This window comes from Macadamia integrifolia, chromosome 13 (genome assembly GCF_013358625.1).
Source record: "Macadamia integrifolia cultivar HAES 741 chromosome 13, SCU_Mint_v3, whole genome shotgun sequence".
NCBI classification, from domain to species: Eukaryota; Viridiplantae; Streptophyta; class Magnoliopsida; order Proteales; family Proteaceae; genus Macadamia; species Macadamia integrifolia.
The window spans coordinates 382,036-399,628 of record NC_056569.1 but is presented as its reverse complement, the minus strand read 5'-3'; the positions used below and the strand labels follow the sequence as shown (position 1 = coordinate 399,628).

The window sequence follows — 17,593 nt, the reverse complement described above, 5'->3', positions numbered from 1 at the left end:
TGAAAATTAGGGCTGCGTTCGGTATGCATTATGGACTGAGAACATGTTCTGGAATGAAAATTTGGTTCTTTGGTGTTGCTGCCAAAAAACCCCGCTAGACGAACCTACACAAACACAGACGACGGAGGCCCGGAGCTCTGTCCGGGGTTAGTCCTCCGACGCTCAAGTCAGGGTCGGCCTCACAGTTCAAAAAGGGAGTAATGGTGAGGGTCTCAGAACTTACCTCTTCCTTTCTTCCGTGCCTTCTTATATAGCTCTTAGGGTTTAGGGTTTTCCCCCTTCTTCCCCCCGTCCTTCTCGGGTTTTCCTTCTTCCCTCTTCGAGTCCCACTCGAATACGTCCATCCTTCTGGGGGGAATATTCCCTTCATGCAGACGACGTGATCCCGCGTGATTTTGCGAGCGTGCCTCGGTGATTGAACGTGCTTGAGCGTGAGTGGTTTCTTGGAACCTTCGTCTGGCGGAGGACACGTGTCTCAGAGGCGACACGTGTCATTGCCCCCCACCGAGAGGTCAATTTGGCTATATCAGGAGCCCCCTTACTCCCACTAGGAGCTTCTTCCTGTGGGAGTAACCAACATCTTCTTTTTTGGTTGACTCGTTCCTTCGGCCTTGGCATTACTAGTGACCGAGGCTTGGGGTCGACCGAGAGAGAGACCTTCGGTCGATTCGGATCGGCCTTACCGAGCCCCCCTACCAAGGCGAGGACCCTCGGTCAGGTCCGTTCGGCTTTGGCCGAACTCTCAACCGAAGGTGGGGCCCTCGGTCAAGTCCGTTCGGCTACGGCCGAACTCCCAACCGAAGGTGGGGCCCTCGGTCAGGTCCTTTCGGCTGCGGCCGAACTCCCAACAGAAGGAGGGACCCTCGGTCAGGTCTGTTCGGTTTTGGCCGAACTCCCAACCGAAGGAGGGACCCTCGGTCAGGTCCGTTCGGCTTTGGCCGAACTCCCAACCGAAGGAGGGACCCTCAGTCAGGTCCGTTCGGCTTTGGCTGAACTCCCAACCGAAGGTGGGGCCCTCGGTCAGGTCCGTTTGCCTTTGGCCGAACTCCCAACTGAAGGAGGGACCCTCGGTTAGGTCTGTTCGGCTTTGGTCGAACTCCCAACCGAAGGAGGGACCCACGGTCAGGTCCGTTCGGATTTGGTCGAACTCCCAACCGAAGGAGGAACCCTCGGTCAAGTCTGTTCGGCTGTGGCCGAACTCCCAACCGAAGGAGGGACCCTCGGTCAAGTCCGTTCGGCTTTGGCCTAACTCCCAACCAAAGGTGGGGCCCTCGGTCAGGTCCGTTCGGCTGCGGTTGAACTCCCAACCGAAGGTGGGGCCCTCGGTCAGGTCCTTTCGGCTGCGGCCGAACTCCCAACCGAAGGAGGGACCCTCGGTCAGGTTCGTTCGGTTTTGGCCGAACTCCACCCCGAAGGAGGGATCCTTGGTCAGGTCCGTTCGGCTGTGGCCGAACTCCCAACCGAAGGAGGGACCCTCGGTCAGGTCCGTTCGACTTTGGCCGAACTCCCAACCGAAGGAGGGACCCTCGGTCAGGTCCATTCGGATTTGGTCGAACTCCCAACCGAAAGAGGAACCCTCGGTCAGGTCCGTTCGGCTGTGGCTGAACTCCCAACCGAAGGAGGGACCCTCGGCCAGGTCCGTTCGGCTTTGGTCGAACTCCCAACCGAAGGAGGGACCCACGGTCAGGTCCGTTCGGATTTGGTCGAACTCCCAACCGAAGGAGGAACCCTCGGTCAAGTCTGTTTGGCTGTGGCCGAACTCCCAACCGAAGGAGGGACCCTCGGTCAGGTCCGTTCGGCTTTGGCCGAACTCCCAACCGGAGGAGAGACCCTCGGTCAGGTCCGTTCGGCTTTGGCTGAACTCCCAACCGAAGGAGGGACCCTCGGTCAGGTCCGTTCGGTCTTGGCCGAACTCCCAACCGAAGGAGGAATCCTCGGTCAGGTCCGTTCGGCTGTGGCCGAACTCCCAACCGAAGGAGGGACCCTCGGTCAGGTCCGTTCGCCTTTGGCCGAACTCCCAACCGAAGGAGGGACCCTCGGTCAGGTCCGTTCGCCTTTGGCCGAACTCCCAACCGAAGGGGGGACCCTCGGTCAGGTCCGTTCGGCTTTGGTCGAACTCCCAACCGAAGGAGGGACCCTCGGTCAGGTCCGTTCGGATTTGGTCGAACTCCCAACCGAAGGAGGAACCCTCGGTCAGGTCTATTCGGCTGTGGCCGAACTCCCAACCGAAGGAGGGACCCTCGGTCAGGTCCGTTCCGCTTTGGCCGAACTCCCAACCGAAGGTGGGGCCCTCGGTCAGGTCCGTTCGGCTGCGGCCGAACTCCCAACCGAAGGTGGGGCCCTCGGTCAGGTCCTTTCGGCTGCAGCCGAACTCCCAACCGAAGGAGGAATCCTCGGTCAGGTCCGTTCGGCTGTGGCCGAACTCCCAACCGAAGGAGGGACCCTCGGTCAGGTCCGTTCGGCTTTGGCCGAACTCCCAACCGAAGGTGAGGCCCTCGGTCAGGTCCGTTCGCCTTTGGCCGAACTCCCAACTGAAGGAGGGACCCTCGGTCAGGTCCGTTCGGCTTTGGTCGAACTCCCAACCGAAGGCGGGACCCACGGTCAGGTCCGTTCGGATTTGGTCGAACTCCCAACCGAAGGAGGAACCCTCGGTCAGGTCTGTTCGGATGTGGCCGAACTCCCAACCGAAGGAGGGACCCTCGGTCAGGTCCGTTCGGCTTTGGCCGAACTCCCAACCGAAGGAGGAACCCTCGGTCAGGTCCGTTCGGCTTTGGCCGAACTCCCAACCGAAGGAGGAACCCTCGGTCAGGTCGGTTCGGCTGTGGCCGAACTCCCAACCGAAGGAGGGACCCACGGTCAGGTCCGTTCGGATTTGGTCAAACTCCCAACCGAAGGAGGAACCCTCGGTCAAGTCTGTTTGGCTGTGGCCGAACTCCCAACCGAAGGAGGGACCCTCGGTCAGGTCCGTTCGGCTTTGGCCGAACTCCCAACCGAAGGAGGAACCCTCGGTCAGGTCTGTTCAGCTGTGGCCGAACTCCCAACCGAAGGAGGGACCCTCGGTCAGGTTTGTTCGGCTTTGACCGAACTCCCAACCGAAGGAGGGACCCTCGGTCAGGTCCGTTCGGATTTGGCCGAACTCCCAACCGGAGGAGGGACCCTCTGTCAGGTCCGTTCGGCTTTGGTCGAACTCCCAACCGAAGGAGGGACCCTCGGTCAGGTCCGTTCGGCTTTGGCCGAACTCCCAACCAAAGGTGAGACCGTTTGTTAGGTCCGTTCGGGCGCATACCTCGAGGCTTCGTATCCTGACGTGGCGGTGCCATTAATTCTCGGGAAGTCATACCGCCTTTCACCCATCTATATAGTGTGGGGGGCCATTTGTGGGGCATTTTTCTTTTCCCTTCGAAGAGCTCACCTTCGGCCTCGGACTCCCTTTGAGCCTTCATCTTCGTCTTCCCTTAGTTTAGCAACACCCGCAAGTAAGTGATGTCTTCCTCGTCGGGCTACAGCCCATCGTCCCGCGAGAGGTCAAGGCCAAAACGTAGGTATAGGAGTCCTGGGGAAGTCCGAGGGATGTCCTCGGATTCCACCAACTCTCCCTCCTCCAGCGACTCATCGTCCGCGGCTTCACCGTCGGGGTCCAAGGGTGGCTCCAACGGCGAGGGGTTCAGGGAGAGGGTGCTCGATGCCCGAGCCTAGACCCAGGAGCCCCTGGAAGTGGAGGCTCTCAACATCGTCTCTACGATGGACGAACCAGAACTCGAGGAGTTGAGGGCCTCCTTCAGTGTTTCGGACGCTTTCGAGCTCCGTCTGCCCAAACCCTCTGACCGAGCCAGCTATTGGAACTCGGAGGAGCTGTGCTTGTACAAGGAGGCCTTCAAGGCCGGTCTTCGGCTGCCCCTCCACCCCTTCTTTACAAAGGTGTTTCGGCACTATGGGGTATGCCCGACCTAGCTAACGCCGAACGGGTGGCGACAAGCGTTAAGCTTCGTCATCTTCTTCGTTCGGCACAAGAGGCCCCTCTCCCTTCCCCTCTTCATTAACTATTTCCTTCTTCAGGCCTGCAAGGGGCTTACGGGTTGGTACTATTTTTGCCCCCGAAAGGATCTTCGGCTACTGAAGGGTTACCCGACTTCCATCCATGGATGGAAGGAAAAGTTTTTCTTCGTGAAGTCGACTGAGGGGGTGCCCTTCGGCACGGTCTGGGATATCCCGGACCTTAGGGATGTGAACTCCGCCCCTGCCCTATTTGGGGCAGACGCGGAGTCGTTGGCAATGGCAAGGGGGCAAGAAGGTTGTTCTCCAGTCGAGGCCGACTGCCTCAAGTCCGACGCCATACTCTTCAAGTTCGGGCTTAGCCCGGGTGAGTTAGGCTAGCCCCCGTCTGTTTCCTTCGAGTATCGGTTCCTTACGCTAATTATCTTGCTTCTTCTTGCAGTGCAAGTCACCAGGGTCGAGGCTAAGGCCGCCGCGGCGGCAAGGCAGGCACAGATCAAGGAGGCCAAGGCACGTGACGCCCAACAGCAGCCGAGGCCGAAGCGGAAGGAGAAGGAAGGACCGTCCTCCGAGACTCCGAAGAAGAGGCCCAGAGTCGAAGGGCTGAGTACCGAGGCTGTCCAGGCCCTCGCAGCTCCGGGCCGAGATGAGCCTGCTCAAGACCCCTCCCCCGCTGCTATTTCTCGAGGCCCGAGGGTTGCGACGACGAGGGCCGAGGTGGGGTTTGTCCCCCAATGGTCAATGAAGGAGGACGACACGCTGGCCGTCGGACGGATTGCTAGGGAGTTGGTGATGAAGGGGAGTCTTCCCCGAGATGCCACCGAAGCCCAGAAGCAAGGGACGGCGGCACTAATCACCTCCGCATGCATCTTCATGGCGGGGGTAAGCTTCGGTCCCCCTGCCTTCTTTTACTTGTACATTTTCTTTTTTTGCATTCTGACCTTCGGTGTTTCGTGCAGGCTCAGAATCAGATGGGTCAGCTAGCGGCTCGAGCCGAGGCTATGTGCCGAGACCTTGAGGTCACCGAGAGGGAGAGGGTCTCCCTAGACAACGAGCGCACCCTCCTCCTCGAGAAGGTGGAGCACTTGGAGAAGGAGCTAGTCTTCGAGCGCCGAGAGTGCGATCGGAAGCTCTCGGAGCTGAAGTCACAGGTGAAGGCCCGAATTCAGGAAGCCGAGGCCCGAGGGGTCGAGAAGTATCGGTCCTCGGAGGACTTCAGGGAGGAGATCAAGCGCGCCATCGCCCCGGGGTACACAATGGGTGCTACCGAGGTCCGAGATTGGGTCCTCGAGCGCTACCCCGGGGTCTCTTTCGAGGACAGCGGCCTCATCTTCGAGGACGACGACGTAGAGGCGGTTCCATTGGCCATTGAGGTTGCCGACGCCGATGGTGGAGGCTGCAGCGAGGAAGGAGAGGTCCAACTGCATAGAGAAGTCCCTCCGACTCCCGGCTATGGAGGTTCGGACCAGGAGACTCCCAGCCGAAGACGAGGCCGCGAACCCGACGGTCGCTCCTTGAGGTCGCCTCGGGCCTCAGCTCAAACTACCCCCCCTCTTGTTATGTAACCAGCCTTCGGGCTTCTTGTGGCTGCAGGCATTATGCCTTATGTAATTAGCCTTCGGGCTTTTAATGTAATCCTTGCCTTCGGGCTTCATGAATGCATTAGTCTTTTTTCATCTCTTCTGTCCCTTTAATGTTGTCTTTGATTCGTAGATAGGTGCAAAGAGCCGAAACCCTAGTTGACCTTCTTAGGCGCATGGCCCCGAGACTTGGCTGAGGGCTGACCCTGCAATCACTTGCAATTTTTTCCAAGTGTTTTCCCTCTCGGCTCCAGCCAAAGGGTTTGTCAGACGCATGGATCTGGGACTTGGCCGAAGGTCGACCCTTCGATAGTCAGACAATCACCAAGCAATTCACCAAGTGTGTACCCTCGGCTCCAGCCGAAGGGTCCGTTAGATGCACGGATCTAGGTCTTCGCCGAAGGCCGATCCTTCGATAGTTAGACGATCACCAAGAAATTTACCAAGTGTGCACCCTCGGCTCCAGCCGAAGGGTCTGTTAGATGCATGGATCTAGGTCTTCGCCGAAGGCCGATCCTTCGATAGTTAGACGATCACCAAGCAATTTACCAAGTGTGCACCCTCGGCTCTAGCCGAAGGGTCTGTTAGATGCATGGATCTAGGTCTTCGCCAAAGGCCGATCCTTCGATAGTTAGACGATCACCAAGCAATTTACCAAGTGTGCACCCTCGGCTCCAGCCGAAGGGTCTGTTCCTTTGGTAAGTTCCTTTGACCCCGAGTCAGGTCTCAGGTCGACGGTGACCCTCGGTCAGGTCTGTTCGGTTTTGGCCGAACTCCCAACCGAAGGTGGGACCCTCGGTCAGGTCCGTTCGGCTTTGGCCGAACTCCCAACCGAAGGGGAACTCCGCTGGGTCAACCCAGCCTTGTTTGTGCCTCCACGAGGTGTGGACCTTTAGTCATCCGTTTAGTAGGGTTAAAGGTTATCAGCCTGGAGAATGTCTCAATTGCCGTAAACCAGCTCTCGTATTATCCATGAATAAAATCTTCCGGATTTTAAGATGAATTACAACTTAAAGGTTCATAAGGGCGATAATTGCAAAGAACTACAAACGGAAAAACTATAAACGACAAGAGTGCGCGCCCGCCACTTCTACTGGTGGAATTTTCTTAAATTCTGAGAGTTCCACGATCGGGGTATCCTTCCTCCCCCCATAGTCTCTAGGTGATAGGACCCTGGTCGTATTACCCTCGAGACTCTGTAGGGACCTTCCCAGTTTGGATCTAGCTTCCCTTGATGTCTTGGGTCCGACACTTCCACCCTTCTTAGGACAAGGTCGCCCTGCCTGAACTCGTTCTTCCGAACTTTGGTGTTGTAGTGCCTAGCGACCCTCCGCTGGTAGGCGGCGATCCTTTCTTGCGAAGCTTCTCTGGTTTCTGCCAAGAGGTCTAGATTCGCCCGGAGCCCTCCGTCATTTTCGTCTTCGTTGTAGTACCGAATCCGATGGGTAATGGCCCCTATCTCTACTGGGAGTACAGCTTCAGTGCCGTATGTTAACATGAAGGGTGTTTCTCCGGTAGCTAACCTCTCAGTAGTGCGGTAAGCCCAGAGAATGTGGTGCAACTCGTCTGCCCATAGTCCTTTGGCATCATCTAGCCTCTTTTTTATCCCTTGGAGTAGCGTACGGTTGGTTACTTCTGTTTGCCCGTTGGTCGATGGATACCCGACGGAGGTTTTCCTGTGGTTGATGCCGAGGGCTTCACAGAACGCGTCGAAGGTTGGATTGGCAAACTGAGTTCCATTGTCCGTAACCACAACCTGGGGGATTCCAAATCTGTATACTACCGCCCTTTGGAAGAAGTCCCTTATGTTCTTTTCGGTTATCGTCGCTAGGGCTTCCGCTTCCGCCCACTTCGTGAAGTAGTCGACTGCCACCACGACAAACTTACTTTGTCTCGTAGCCAGGGGGAACGGGCCTAGGATGTCCATCCCCCACATGGCGAACGGTACTGGGCTAGATAAGGACGAGAGCTCGGTAGAATGTAGCCTAGGCACGGGGGCGAACACTGGCACTTGACACATTTCCTGACCAGTGATTCTGCGTCCTTTCTCATTGTCGGCCAGTACAGGCCATGCCTTAGTACTTTGTGCGCCAGGGCCCGGGCTCCAAGGTGTTGGCCACATATCCCTTCATGCACTTCCCGGAGCGCGTACTCGCCGTCGGAAGAATCTAGGCACTTGAGGTATGGTGAGGTGAACCCTATCTTGTATAGCGTGTCATCCTTCAGGAAGAAGCGCGCTGACCTCATTCTTACTTTTCTTGCTTCGTCCCTATTCTCTGGGAGCTTTCCCTCCTTGAGGTATTCTGTTATGGCGTCCATCAAGCTTTGGCCGTTTTCACCTATGGGTAATACCTCGCGGGGTTTTTCGATGCTTGGTTGTGGTAGTAATTCGAAATACACCGCTCGTCCAAGTTCTGCGAAGTAGGAAGTGGCCAGCTGTGATAGTGCGTCTGCACTTGCATTCTCTTCTCGTGACACCTGCTTTACCACAAATTCCTTGAAAGTTGCTGACCTATCTCGCACAGTGTTCAAGTATTCGGCCATCCTCTGCTCTTTGGCCTCGTATTCACCATTCACTTGCCGCACCACGAGTTGTGAGTCGCTATGCACTACTAGTTCCTTCACCATCAAAGCCCGAGCCAGATTAATTCCGGCTATTATCGCTTCGTATTCCGCTTCGTTGTTGGAGGCGTCGAAGTCGAACCGTAGGGCGTATTCTACTTTGAAACCCTCGGGGCTTACCAACACGATTCCTGCGCCGCTTCCATCGCTGTTGGAAGCCCCATCCACGTACAGTGTCCAAGCCTCATCTCCTCGTTCCTCGGCAGATTCCTGCGGGTCATCGGGGATCGTCGTTTCTGCTATGAAGTCTGCGAGGGCCTGTGCTTTAATTGCGGTTCTCGGCTTGTACTGGATGTCGAACTCTCCCAACTCTATGGCCCAATTTACCAGGCGACCGGACATATCTGGTCGCTGCAGTATTTTCTTCAGGGGCTGGTCAGTGAGTACGCATACCGTATGTGACTGAAAATATGGCCTCAGCTTTCTTGCCGCCGTCACGAGGGCGTACGCCACTTTCTCCGCCTTTCGGTATCTTGTCTCGGCATCTAGAAGGGTTCGGCTGACGTAGTATATTGGCCGTTGTTGCCTTCCTTCCTCTTTCGTCAGTACGGCGCTTACAGCAACTGCCGATACAGCAAGGTACAGCTGCAAGGCATCCCCGGTGTTTAGCTTTGTCAGCAGCAGGGGTGCTGCCAAGTATTCCTTCAATTGTTCGAAAGACTTTTCGCACTCCTCCGTCCACTCGAACTTTTTGGTTCCTTTCAGCGCTTTGAAGAAAGGAAGGCATCTATCTGCAGACCGAGACATGAATCTTCCGAGGGCGGCGACCCGACCCGTCAGCTCCTGGACTTGCTTCACCTTCTGGGGTGACCTCATGTCCCGAATGGCTTGTATTTTGACTGGGTTGGCTTCAATTCCTCTCTCCGAGACGATGAAGCGGAGGAACTTCCCCGAGGCTACTCCGAAGGCACATTTTGCCGGGTTCAGCTTCATGCCGTACCGTCGCAGCACCTGGAAGGCCTCTTCCAAGTCTTGGATGTGTCTTTCCACCTTCAGGCTTTTCACGAGCATGTCATCCACATACACTTCCATGGTTTTGCCGATCATTCCTTTAAAAATTTTATTCACCAACCTTTGATAGGTGGCCCCTGCGTTCTTTAGTCCGAAAGGCATGACCTCATAGCAGTACAAACCACCTTCGGTTATGAAGGATGTTTTCGGGACATCAGCCTCGGACATTTTGATTTGGTTGTACCCCGAGTATGCATCCATGAAACTCAGTGCCTCGTATCCCGCCGTGGCGTCGATGAGGAGGTCTATCTTTGGCAGGGGGTATGCGTCCTTCGGGCAGGCCTTATTCAGGTCGGTGAAGTCGATGCAGATCCTCCACTTCTCGTTTGCCTTCGGGACCATTACCACGTTAGATATCCATTCCGGGTACTGGATCTCGCGGATGAACCGGGCCTTCAGTAACTTTTCCACTTCCTCGTCTATCTTCTTCTGTCTTTCGGGGGCAAACGTCCTCTTCTTCTACTGCACCGGCTTCTTCATTGGGCTAAAATTCAAATGATGTTTTATCACCTCTCGATCTATCCCGGGCATGTCCGACGCCAACCAGGCGAATACGTCAGTGTTGTTCCGTAGGAATGAGATGAGTATTTCTCGCTGCAACCTTGGCATGGTAGCCCCAATCTGGAATTGCCGGGTGTCATCCCCTTCTTCAGCTTCAACTTGCACCAAATCTTCGGCCGGCTCCCCCCGTTGATAACTGGCATCATCACGTAGATCCTCTATCGGGAGCGCCTCGCCCGCCTTTTCTTTTCCCCACAGAGTAGTGGCGTAACACCTCCGGGATGTCTCCTGATCGCCCCGACACTCCCCGACACCATTCTTGGTAGGGAACTTCATTTTGAGATGGGGAGTGGAGACGACGGCCTTTAACAGGTTCAACCCGACCCTTCCTAGTATGACATTATACGCCGATGTAATGCTCACCACCAGGAAGTTGATCATGACCGTCGCCTGGCGATCTCCGGTGCCAGCTCGAACCGGCAACTCAATCGACCCTTCCACCTTCACCGGGACGCCGGAGAATCCCTGCAGCGGGTGTTCGACCTTCTTTAATTTTCCCTCGTCGAGGCCCATCTTCCGGAAAGCTTCGAGGAACAGGATATCAGCTGAACTGCCGTTATCCACTAAGATCCTCTTCACTTTGCAATCCGCTATGGTCATGGTGATGACCAAGGCATCGTCATGCGGGGTTTATACCCCTTCCAGATCATCATCTGAGAAGGAGATAACCGTCCCCGTCTTCACCTTCTTGTTCGGCCATTCTGCCATATGTACGCTCCTCGCGTAGGCCTTCGCCTTCCTGGCAGAGACCGAACTCTCTCCAGCGGCCGGGCCTCCACAGATGGTTGCTATAACTCTGGTCGGGCTCTTATTCTCCTCTCGAGGGCGATGGTCAGCTTCCTCGGGTGTCTGGTTCCTTCGCTGTTCTTGATTGCCTCTGCGGGCGAGCCCCCTTCTCTCATAACGACCTCCACCATCTCTCCGACGGTTATTCCTCCGGCCGTTACCATCTGGGGCCACCTCCTTCTCCCGGTCTACAAATCTGCCTAGGTATCCCCTTCTGATCATTCCTTCTATCTCCCCCTTGAGATGCCAACAGTCCTCGGTATCGTGGCCATGGTCTCTGTGGAAGTGGCAATATCTGTCCCCATTGCGTCTTTCGGGGTGTCGTCCCATCTTTCCTGGCCACTTCATGGCTCTGGCATCTGGGGAATCTTTTATCTGCATTAACACCTCTATTCGCCTTCGGTTCAGGGGTGCGTACCTCTCAAACTTCCTTGGTGGACTGGGGGCCCGACTGCGCTCGGACTTTCTTCTTTTTCCTTCTTCGACGGGTTTATCATCAACCCTTGAGGGCCTCTTCCTCGCCGCCTTCCTTTCGGCTTCTTCATCGGCCTGGAGGGTTTCTTCCATCTGGAGGTACTTATCGCATCGTGCCCTCAGCTCGGTGAGGTCCCTAGGCGTATGCTTCGCCAGGGACCTCTTCAACTCCTTGTCCTTGACGCGTCCTAGCAGGGCCGTGAACTCCTCCTTTGGGTCTAGGCCCCTGATTGTGATCTTTTCTTGTTGGAATCGCTTCATGTAGTTCCGCAGCGATTCCCCTTCTTGCTGTTTGACGTTGGTTAGGTTCAACGTAGTCTTCTGGAGGGGCTGGCTACTAGAGAATCCCTTCACGAAGAAGTAACTCAGGTCGCTGAAGCTGTGGATCGACTTCGTCGGCAGTCGGTTGTACCACAGCCTCGCCGCCCCCCTGAACGTCAATGGAAGGGCACGACACAATATTTTCCGAGACGCGATGGAATTGCATGGCGACCTTAAAACCTTCCAGGTGATCGACGGGGTCCCCTGACCAGTCATAGGTGTCATACTTGGGCAGGCGAAAAACGACCGGGAGTGGGTCCCTCATGACCTCGTCAGCCAAGGCCGTGTCATTGGTGAGGTCGGGCTCGCGGTTTCCCGCCTGGTTTTCTGACACCTTTCTGATCTAGTCCTTCAGGTCTAGGATCATCCTCTTTAATCCCGAGTCCTCGGACCTCTGTCTGTCTCCTTGGTGCGGATCCCCATGCGGGTCTCTGGCGGAGCGTCGCGTCCTACTTCGGGGCGCAGGACTCTCCCTTGCTCGGCTTCGAGGGTCACGACCGGCCCTTGTCGATCCTGTACTGCTTCGGTCTTCATCTCGAGCCCTCTCAAACTGGACGTGGGGACCTGGGGGTGCTCCGCCGGTCCTGTGGGAGATAGCTTTGGAGACCTCCCTCATAGTCTCGACCATCTGGTTATATTTGTCCTGGAGGTCTTCGAACTGCTGCCTCGTCACGTACTCCTGGGCTGCAGGAGGCTGATGGTCACTGCCTTCATGTACTGAATATCCAGCCGAACGCTGGTATCTGACGGACACTTCCCGATCGTCATGGCCCCTTTCTCGTCCTATCTCCGCCGAGGGAGGAAGCTCCCCTAAAGGTTCTTCCCCCATGTCTATGTTGGACGTCGCTCTTGTCCTCTTTCGGTTGTAGGTTCTCCCCACTATTACCGTCGTTCCCACAGACGGCGCCAATCTGTTGACGCGGGATCACGTCGTCTGCATGAAGGGAATATTCCCCAGAAGGATGGACGTATTCGAGTGGGACTCTAAGAGGGAAGAAGGGGGAAAACCCTAAACCCTAAGAGCTATATAAGAAGGCATGGAAGAAAGGGAGAGGTAAGTTCTGAGACCCTCACCATTACTCCCTTATTGAACTGTGCGGCCGACCCTGACTTGAGCGTCGGAGGACTAACCCCGGACAAAGCTCCGGGCCTCCGTCGTCTGTGTTTGTGTAGGTTCGACTAGCGGGGTTTTTTGGCAGCAACAGATGGGATTCAAATACTAGGACTGCTACAACTGCAGATTCTGTTTGGGAAAATGCTATAAAGGTAATCCATTCCTTGAAGCAATAGTCAATGAATAAATATATATATATATATATATATATTTTTTTTTTTTGCCAACAGTGTATAATATCGAAAGAGTGGACTTCCACGGTGGCCAGAGTTGTTAGAGGTCTTCTCAGACTCAAGTGCTCAAGGAGATAGAGGAGTATCTCAGCATACTGCTGGGAAGCAAAAGTCCATCTACAAGAAACCATCATGGATAATGACTTTATGTTAGTTGCTACCATTAATGATTTTATGTTAGTTGTTAGAGTATATATTACGTAATAGAAAACTCTATGTTCTATTTACTTATGTGATATTTAAAAAGATATTCCCTATTGAATCTCTATCACATTGGGTTTTTTCATTTTAATCATGTATGATGTCTTCCCTTTTGTCAAAATTCTAATGGCATAACTGTAATTAATGATACATGCATAAGAAACCGTTTCTTGAAACAGAAAAATCAAACACTTTTTTGAGGTAAAAAAATTGTTTCTTGGAATAGAAACGGGAGAAACCGTTTTTGCTGTTTCTAGACACAGAAACGACTGAAACAAAATCAAACGGCCCCTTAGCAACCATGTCAGGCTGTAACCTCTGTTCACTCGATACCCCCCTAACCTCTCCTATAAATGTATTCAAAATTTGGGGACATGGAGATTGCAAGGAAGTTGTTCGATAGAATGCCCATTAGAGACATAACTTCTTGGATCACAATGATTTCAGGGTGCACAGAGAATGTTGACCCCAGAAGATGCTTACTGATGTTTTAGATGAAGAAAGGTATTGTGTTGACCATTAGCATTACATGTAATCCAGCACTTAGTAACCCATGTAGGCTCACATTAACATCGAGGTTTCAGAATCTATATGGTCACATGTCCAGCTTAATTGGCACTCCACTGTGATGAACCCTATGCATATGTTGCTGTCTTCATGGCTTGGCCACACTGTGTAGTGGTGTAGGCAACACCTCGGTCCCTTTATTATGTACAGCATCTCATAGGTGCAGAATCTTCCATTCATTTGCTTAGGCAATTGGCACCCATTAATTTGGGGTTGAGTAGTAAGCTCTACAAGACAAAGAGGCTAACAAAACATTCTTGTTTTTCATTTACACTATCTCTCTTCTTTTCACATCATTCCTCTTATTATGAGATAGATATGAACTTTTGTTTATGCATAATTTTTTATCTTAGGTTCTAGATCTATTGGGGAAGGGTTTGGTCCTAGGTTCAATTCTAGTGGGGAAGGAAGTAGAGCAAATAAGCACTTCATGAATTGGATTTCATTTGTCCTAATTTTCAACAATTAGTCACTGGGGTGTTTCATAAATTGGATTTCACACTTGACAAAAATTGGCAATTGGACAGTTCCTACAAACCATATTATTATAATGAGCAATTGAGTAATTCATACTCAGCAACTAAGTGTTGGCATGCATCATAGCATTTAGATCTGATTGGTTTTCTATTTCAGTACATAGTATTCGCAACTAGTCTTATAGTGGGTCTTCTCATTTTAAGGGTACCTTTATATGGTCAGATTTCTTATATCTTGAGCTTTAGTTCTGAAGTACAGCAATTTTTGGATGATGGTAGGTTGTGATTTTTTCCAAGTATTGCTTCTGTTTAGTATGGTGCTAGCAGACAGATGGAACTTATGGATGGACCTAATGCTACACATTTCACATCCAAGGCTCTTGAGCGATGGCAGCAAAGATTGATTGACCTCTTTGAGGGCTGTCTTTATGACATCTCTGATGCTGCTCTAACTGACATAGTCTCCAAATACTCTATTGATATTAGGTACCACATAGCTACAGAAACCCCATTAGTTCCAAATGCAATATTCCATACAAAAGTGTGTGCACATGCATTTTTATGATACAGTTGTTCTGTAGTGTACGTTAGTAGGAAAATAGCTTGAACTAATTGTTTTCATTTCTCTTTTTAATCACCTTGAAGGACATGATTGATGGGATGAGACTGAATTTGAAGAAATCTATACACAAGAACTTTGATGAACTGTATCTCTATTGCTATTATGTAGCTGGTACAGTTGGACAAATAAATTAAGGTTTGAGATAGGACAAAACCAAGAGTCTCTGTTGACTCTGTTTGGTAAAGATAAGGAGATTATTTCCTTCACATTTTACTATAGAAAATTGCATGTATTAGGTTACTATTCTAGGTTCAACCACTGTAACTAGATAAAATGAGAATGCGGTCACTAATTATGATAGAAATAAAGAATTGTGCTCCGAAACAAAGACCACTATGCCTTTTTAAAAGTAATTGAACCATCATATTCTGTTTTATCTTGTTTCACAGCATGTTTGCTAGTTGGTAATGGATTCTCATCTGGTTCTCATTTTAATGATTGCCCCTCTTTGTCTAACTGGTTGATATGCAAAACTTCTAGCTTTAGGCTTGTAAGTTGAAATCATAAGATTTAATTATTTTTTGCAATGAAACCATGATGGACCTCCTATGGATAGACCAAACCTACCTTGACCCTTGTTTTGGAGATTTGTAAGACAGCTTGAAGCTTTACTGCCTAGTTTGTTGTTCTTGCACGTTGGGAGGTTATATCCAATTTCAGCATTGTCATCCTAATGTTGAACCTGGTGGAATTTTGATGTTAATTTGAGTCATGGCAGGGCAATGAGTTTCTTTGTTCTTCTCTGAGAAATTGCATGTATCTATTATATGTATTAATTTAAGTCAAAAGAGCTTCTTATGTATTTATTAAAACTAATGGTAGTCTTTGAGTGCAACTTTAGAGAAGATAAAGTTGAAAGAACTGACTCAATTCCCTCTTATACCTAACTTATATTTTGTGAAAGATGTGACGACATGTGACTACAGGTTTACTTGGTATAATGGAAACCGGTGATCAAGCTAAATGGTAAAAGAATGTTATAAACCGGTGATCAAGCTAAATGGTAAAAGAATGTTGTAGTTAAACACAAGTAGGGGTTATTTTTGAAATTTTATTGCAATAGGGAACTGATGGTTCTTCCAAATGTTAAAGCAAACATGTAAATGTTTGGATATGAAGTTTGGCATGGTTTGTTGCAGGTGGAAGAGTATTGGTGAACAATGGCACATGAAAATTTTCGACACCAAACCCATACTTAAAACAAGTTACTTCAAGGTCAAAGAAGATGATACAATGAATGATGCTCCTGTCTTTCAACTTATTGATTTTTTGAAGAAGCTGTCAAGTTTACTGAGTGTAAGTCCGACAGCAGTATATAAAAACTTGAAAACACAAATTATAATGAGAGTAAACAATAAGTAGAATATTTTATGAAGAATCAATGTCTCATTTTCAGCCCCATACTAAGAGAATACTTTGAAGTTGTTTTGCATTATCAAGAGACAAAGTTGCTTTTTGGAGATAATACACTGAGGGAGCTCTTCTACAAAAAAAATTCATATGCTCATTGTCGAAGGTCCGGATATTTCATGAGCTTCCCTGCACCCACTGAATATGGGGAAAAAATAACCATATTTAAAGCAAAGAATGTTAAAGCCCACTAAACTCTCGAGTGCCTGCTTAATGAGGAAAACGGGATACTGCAAACCTTGTTTCCCATGTAAAGGATGAATACTTCTTTTTAGTCTCAATCACCATTGGAGGAAATTGTAAGAACAACAACAACGTTAAGAAGAAAAAAAAAATGGAAGTAACATTCATTAAAAATGGGTTGACCCCATTAAGTTTACAACAAGAAGAGATAGTTCCCTCATTGTGAAGAAGATTTCTAGCCCTTCGTTAACAAAACTTCCATGTGCACAAGTTGAAAGAACAATCGAAACTTTCACTCCATTCTATATGGCGAATTAAACAAATCATTGATGATTGTTGGGTTTTAGCTGCACAATTCGATCAAATCTCCTTCAGAAATATTTTATAAGAAGGAAATTCTGTTGCAGATATCTTAGCATCGTAGTGCCAAAGTTCTTCGGCTCCCCCCCCCCTTGCATTTCTTATTTTCTTCTTTATGGTAGATGTTCGTGGTACTGCTTTTCTTAGTTGTTGTAGTTAAATTATAATCTTAAAATAAATAAATAAATAAAACCTACAACTATGACCTCATGATTGGTAAAAAATTAAAGTAACACTTAAGCCAGAGATACATTTAAGACAATAATGATTAATCAGATTATTAATTATACAAACTATTCACCATTCTGGACCAAAGTAGATCAAAATTACATCACTACCACACGCAATTCCATAGATAGAAGCTTCCTGATTTTGTAACTGCCTTAAACTCTTACTAAATATAGTAATCATACTTTTCAAATAGATTTAAAAAAAAAAATATATATATATATATATATATTAATTGATTGAAAATCAGTAGTCCAATGATTGTTTTACAAACTTGGCAGTTGGCACATTTTTAACAACATTGTAAACTGCGTTTTTCAACACCAACACCTTACCCTGTGTGGTACCATCCTGGGAAATGATTCCCCGCTCATGAGTTACAGCTCCTCTTGAGTTACTGGAAAGGACAGGAGAGACAGCAAAGGGAGGTGGGGCCCACAATCTTCGAGTAGGACATATCCTACTATCTCTCCGCTTCTTTTCAGCATTGCTGAGATCTTTTCCCCTTCTCTATACAAGAGCAAAATCTATTCTTATAAGCAAACATGATTCACCATCTTAAACACTCATATTTCCAGCATTACTGATTAATACCTAATCTCACAGCAATAAATCCAATGATTCATCATCCAAAACACTCATATTTTCAATCATTACGAATTAATGCGTAACTTGTACCGACTTTTCAACCATAAGATCCCTATTAATAAAGATTTGATTGATTAAAACAACCTCAACTACCGTACATCAGCATAGACTATATTGAAGCTAAAAGAGGGAATGGGGATCTACAACACATCAACATCCTTACTCCAGTCTTGAAATCGGAGTTATATATTATGTATAAAGTT

The 17,593-nt window shown here is 50.1% G+C and overlaps 1 long non-coding RNA gene across 1 annotated transcript; it reads left to right on the top strand.

The window, feature by feature from the left end:
• Positions 1 to 12,473: 12,473 nt before the first annotated feature.
• Positions 12,474 to 15,962, top strand: LOC122059415. Its single transcript, XR_006134037.1, has 2 exons — positions 12,474 to 15,564; positions 15,701 to 15,962. It is a non-coding gene; the product is annotated as an uncharacterized LOC122059415 (long non-coding RNA).
• The last annotated feature ends 1,631 nt before the right edge of the window (positions 15,963 to 17,593 follow it).